Here is a 6,597-nt window from a genome sequence, read left to right as displayed (position 1 = left end):
ATGTCATAGTAAAAAAATGCTTCCTCTGCCTGGATGTTTGCAGGATGCCTTGGTTTTTGGAGGAAGTCAGATTCTTATTCCTCTGCTGTTCAGGAGCTTCCACAGGGGAGCAAGCCACAGTCAGAAACAGACCATCCATGCCCAGGGAAAAAAAAAAAAAAAAAAAAAGAATATAAAAATATTTCTCGCCCACTCCTAGCCATGGTTTTGATGTTGAAAGAAACCTGTTGTGGTTTAAATGACTCGGTCAGTTCTTTTGGGATTTTCCAAAGTTTCCTATAAAAAGAAATCTGTGGGAAATGAATGATTGCATAATCACTAACACATGCCAATTCATATAAACCTATTATCTTTTATGGCATTTTGTACCATAATGTCTCACCTCCGGTGAACTACTATCTTCTGGAGCTTTTAACCTATTAAGTTACACAAAACACAGCCCCTAACTCTTTCACTTCTGGGGAAGTGTTTATTCCAAAAGAACAAAACATTTATACCTTTCTTTCTTTCTTTTTATTTTTTTAAGAAGCAATGTGTAAACAAACAAGCAAAAAACCACCACTTAATTGTCAAGATTGCCTTGGTATTAAAAAAAAAAAACAAAAAAAAAGAAAAAACCTTCTGGTCTGATCTTCTTTCTCTATCTGTTGCAATTCTCCACATTATCTGGTCAAAGCACTCTGCTATTTGTCTTTTCCAATACCACGTTAATTTGCTCACCTTCCTGGGTGAAACAGTTTTTCCATGTCCTAACACAGGAAATCATCTTTAAAACAAGAGAAGAGCTTGAAAAAAATGATTAAAGAAAAGGTTCTGGCTGAAAGGAACAAAAAGGATGTGATTCATTTTTCTAGCAGGCTGAGGATGACTGATGCTTGATCCTCAATTTATTTAAACAAGTTCTAGAGGCTAAAAATTCCTGAGACCACACACTCATTGGCAGCAGAACAGGAATGATTACATAGCAGATCGTTCACAGTGATTCCATAGGTTTATCAGTTACTTAACAGTAGCACCAAAGATCTCACAGGAAAATGCATGTCAAATACAAAGCTGAGTCTTCCTAAAACTATTTAACAGTTACTATCCTTTCATGAAAAGTAGTGGTCAAAGAAGTCCCTGACTGCCTGCCAAAGGGGCATCTGACAGTCCTCTGGTAGGTTAACTCTTCACAGCTGTTACTCAGTAATAAGCTCAGAATATACCTATGGAATTCTAAGCTAATAATGGCACACTTGGCACATGCACCATAAAATTCTGCTCACGGCACTCATGTACCACCTCTAAAAGAAGCTCTTTTTGTCATCCTTCCCAAATTGCTAATGACCACTCCCTCCCTAGTTACTTTTTATTTAAATACCTTCTTGTTATTTGTATTTATTCTATCACAGGTATCTCTAGGAGTTGCATATATACATATACATATGTGTATGCAATTCCTTTTTTTTTCTTCTTTAGCATATAGTGTCCTTGAAAGGAGATTTTATTTCATTTTTTCATATTTTCATCCCCAGTGCCTGGCACTTAGTAAATGCCAGATAATTGATGGAAGACAAGCAGGTCTGCTTTCAGATATGCAAGCACAAAACATGACAGTGGAGAAATATTTGTCTATTTCTTAAACTGGCTTTTAATTCTTATTTTAAAATATTGCTAAGCGCGAATATACACAGCACAGAATACAGAATAGATGATTGGTCCTGGAGTTAGAATAATCTGGATTCAAATCCAGCCTCTGGCATTTATTAAAATGGGATCATGGATGAATCATTTAAATGAACTTTTCTGACATTCCCTTCCAAAAGACTGTAATTATTATCGGACAATTATCTAATAATATATTTTATAGATGGGGGATATTGTCACACTAATTTACTATGCACCCAACATTATTTTAGGTGCTTGGTTGTTGTAAGCAATCCAAGTGACATAAAAAGGATCCCCAAATTTATAATCTAGATAGAAACTCATATATAGAGCAACATGTCTCAAATCATGGTGTCCAACATCATGGAAATAGGCATTAATGAGAAAAAGTAATACAAATTAATGAGAAAAGTAATACATAACATTTTCTACAAAATATTAAATACTAAGGTATTATCATAGTCTCAATATTGGCTGGCAGTATGATATGGATGCCAAAAGCTAATGCAATTTCAGTCTACAGTGGTAACAATAGACAAGTCACTTAAACTCTGTCTCAGTTTCCTATAAAACGAGCTGGAGGAGAAAATAGCAAAGAACTCCAGTATATTTGCCAAGAAAATTCTAGGTGGTTTTATCAAGAGTTGGGCAAAACTAAAATGACTTAACAGTAACAGCCCCCAATCTTGATTAAAAGAGGTAATAATTATACTGAATTCTGAACATTTATGAAATACTGTGTTTACTTCTAGAGACCATTTAGAAGACATTGACAAATTTAATATAGGTCATCTATTAAAGTATTGAGTAATAAAGATATACAGCAAAGGAAGCAGGGGAGATATACATACAAAGGAAGTAAGAGATTTTTGAAAGAAGCCTTGCAGCACATATGTTAGGCAAGTATATAGATTCTTAGGTCACAAACTAGAAAAGTTGAATGGCAAAAGAAAATTAAGTTAATCTCTTTTGGAGAAATTAAATAGCATTTCAATGATCCCAAACTACCCTTTGATACAAAAATTAACCTTTATATGAAATATCTTCCTAGTTATTCTATATAACTATAATTCATGGAAAATCATAAATTGATTCATAAAAATAAATTTATTTTTACAAATTTTTTTAAAATTTTAGATGAATGAAAAAGTAATGTAAAAAATATATCGTGATGTAAATAAATCTCAAAATAGCACAAGTGACATGTTTGCATCAAGCAGTAGAAAGGAGGTCCCCTCAAGGATGTTTTTTTTAGGGGCTTGTTTTGTTCTGGTAATAGGTGTATCAGTTATGTAGTGAGGGTAAGGAATATCAGGTGAACAGGAACCTTACACAGCAGCAGTAAAAGCTGTTGTTTGTCCTTGGTTCTCCTAGAGTGATATAGTGACGTGCAAGTGAGTTGGATTTGAGCTGGGAGGGCTGTGATCTGTGAGGCAAGCTGTATAGTGGAAAGAGTGTTAGAATCAAGAAGCCTAAGTTGAAAGTCTGGCTCAAGCCCTTACCGTGTGAACATGGCCTTGGATCTTTGGTGTCCTCGTGTGTCCCATGAGAATAGAAAGACTTGCATTCTCAGTGCATTGATGTCACTCATTCTTTCATTATCAAATTCACAAAGCTCATTTGAGCAAAACTTAAATCAGTATATGAATTTTATGGGAGAAAGCACACTAGAATTGGAATTCAAATCCCAGCTTTCCACTTAATAATTTTATGGTCTTGGGCAAATTGTTTAACTTTTCTGGCTCCCAGTTTCTTTATCTGTAAGTCAAAGCAGATGATCTCTGAGGTCTTTCAAGCTCTCAACCTGCAATGCTACTACAAAAACACAATATTAAAAAAAAAAAAAAAAAACAGATTAGATAAATTTTCTGCAGAGGACTTATTATGCAAAGCCAGGTATAATTTCATAGAATGAGAAGGAATAACATAGCTAATATCTAACATTTAAGGTTTTCAAAGAGTTTTGGATATATTATTGCATTTGATATTCACAACAGTCCTGTGACATAGATATTACTATTATCATCTCCATTTTACAGATGAAAAAACTGAGGCTTACAAAAGCCAAGTAATTTGTTCAGGATCATACATTTTCTAAGTATCTGAGATTAGATTTAAATTCGAATTAGATTTCTGACTCTAGTCATAGTTCTCTAACCACTGTACTGCCTAGCTGCCTCTAGAAGGATCTTGCATTCTGTGAAGGGAGAGGAGGCAATATTAGTGCAGATCAGTAAATACCGATTATTCTGTTTATAGTCTATGAAGTCTATGAAGCTCAAATATAACACCAGTTACCATCTATAGTAGAATCAAGAAGAATCTCAAAATACAAAAAGACTTCAGAGGCAGTCTAGTTCTAGTATAATACATCAGTGCATAGAAATCCTCCCTACAAAAATTCTAACACATAGTCATCTAGTCTTCTCTTACAAATTCCAGTGCAGAGAAATCTAGCCACTGCCTCTTGCAGAAGCTCATTATTATTTTGAATCATTGACATCTTGAGGAAATTTTTCCTTACATCAAGAAAAAATATGCCAATTTGACATTTTAAACCATAGTTATTGGTTCTGCCTTCTGACATTGAGAATATAATCTATTTCATTCTTTTTCTTCTCTTCCCCATGTCCATTTTTCAGATATTTGAACTATGATGTCTCCAACATCTATTTATTCCTCATGAAACATTCCGAGTTATTTTTTATTTTTTTATTATTATTAAAGTTTTTTTTTTAATTTAAAAACACATGCATGGATAATTTTTAACATTCAACCTTGCAAAATCTTGCATTCCAAATTTTCCCTCCCTTTTCCATCTCCTCCCCTAGATAGCAAGTGACACAATGTATGTTAAACATGTGTAATTCTTCTATACATACACAATTATCATGCTGCACAAGAAAAATCAGATAAAAAAGGAAAAAAAATGAGAAAGAAAACAAAATCCAAGCAAACAACAACAAAAAGAGTGAAAATGCTATGTTGTAATTCACACTCAGTTCCCACAGTTCTCTCCCTGGGGACAGATGGTTCTCTCCATCACAAGACCATGGGAACCGGCCAGAATGGTTGGATCAGTTCACAATTCCACCAACAATGTATTAGTGTTCTGGTTTTCCCACATTCTTTCCATCATTAGTCATAACCTTTTCCTGTCATTTTAGCCAATCTGAGAAGTGTTTAGTGGTACCTCAGTTGTCTTAATTTGCATTTCTTTGATCAATAGTGATTTAGAGCACCTTTTTATATGATTAGAGATAGTTTCAATTTCTTCATCTGAAAATTGTCTGTTCATATTCTTTGACCATTTATCAACTGAAAATATTCCAAGTTATTACAAATGATTTTCATACGGCATAATTTCCAGTACTGTCAGCAGTTTCCTCCTCTATAACTACTCGAGTTTACCAATGTCCTTCTTACACCTCCTATAACTTACGCCTCCTATAACTCAATACCATACTTCAAATGTAGTCTAATCAGGAAAATGCTGTATCATGATATCAGGAATATAACTCTCTCTATCCTACTCACTCATCCCTGCCTCCTATTCTATCACTATGCTCTATTAACACAGCTTTCACTTTTTGATGGGCAGAGTTTTGACTCAAATAAAGAGTGCAAGCCAGTGAGACCACCAGATTTTTTTAATAAAAACATTGCCTAGTCATTTATATTTATGTATTTAACTTTTGGAAATAGTCTATTAATTTTTTTTACATTTACCTTTATTTATCTTCTTAGATGTTCTATCAAGATTTTATGGAATCTGATTCTAGAGTGCAAGATATTTTCAATCCTGCTTGTGTACCTGAAAAATATAATAAGCCTGCCACCTGTAATTTATTACTAAGAATGTTGCACAGAACAGGACAAAGGTTAGGTACTTATGGCTTTCCTTTAGAAATCTCCCTCAAAAAATGACACTTAATTATGACTCTTGGGGTCTTGTCCTTGAACCAGTTCCAAATTTACTAAATTCATCATTACCCAATCTACAACACCCTCTTCAACTTGCCCACAAGTATAAAATTTGAATCTCCATCAAATATCTTGCTGAAATTCAAGATGCTTATTCTTTATTTCAAAGAGAACCAATGACATCATAACATAATGTTTTGACTCACATAGGAATTGGATTTAAATGAGGGAGAACTACACAAAGTTATCAGTCTCACTCTTTCTTCTTTAGGCATCAAAGTCCAGTAGCAAAAAAAAAAAGTCAGAATAAGTGCCAACTCAAGTTCCAGTGGAAGGCCTTGGTGTTTTTGATGTCTGACCAAAATCTAAGTACTTTATAACACTGTTTTCAGCTGCCTTCATGGTAACTAGAATAAGTTGCTCTCAATTACCCATTTGTCTGGTGAAAGTTTAGGATAGACATCCCCCTAACTCATCAATGGGTTTGAAGCTCATGCCTTTAGCCTGGTTTGGTTTTTCTGCTAAGACTGTTCTATCAGGATGTGGCTACTATGCATGCTATAGCTTCTTGGAGCCGCAGGTGAGAACTGGGTAAAGGTAAACACAAAAAGTGTGCAAGGAAAATTAGAACCTCTGTTGTGATGGCTTGCTGAGCCTTTTTCAGAGCTATTCATCTACCTCTTCTGAAAACCAGAAAAAATATGCTTCTAGGACTTCAGTTGTTTGCCTAAAATGGTACTTGTCAGAAAAAGAAATATGGCTAATATGTAATGCCCTGCTATCATTGATGAAACAATGTTGGCTCCCATGGTCATTACTTCCCTTGATAATTGCTTACAAACCATCACTATGATCAAAGAATTACAGAATCCCAAAGCTGAAATGGACTTTAAAGGCTACCTAGTCCCATCCATCCCTGAGCTGGAATTCCAGATTTAATAACTCTAATAATTTGTAATCTATATTTGTCTTTCTGATATCAAGGAAGAGGGAATCCACCATAGCTTGGGGTAGTCAATTCTACTT

The sequence above is a fragment of the Sminthopsis crassicaudata genome, chromosome 3 (assembly GCF_048593235.1).
Source record: "Sminthopsis crassicaudata isolate SCR6 chromosome 3, ASM4859323v1, whole genome shotgun sequence".
Taxonomy (NCBI): Eukaryota; Metazoa; Chordata; class Mammalia; order Dasyuromorphia; family Dasyuridae; genus Sminthopsis; species Sminthopsis crassicaudata.
Note: the sequence above shows the minus strand (reverse complement) of the source record.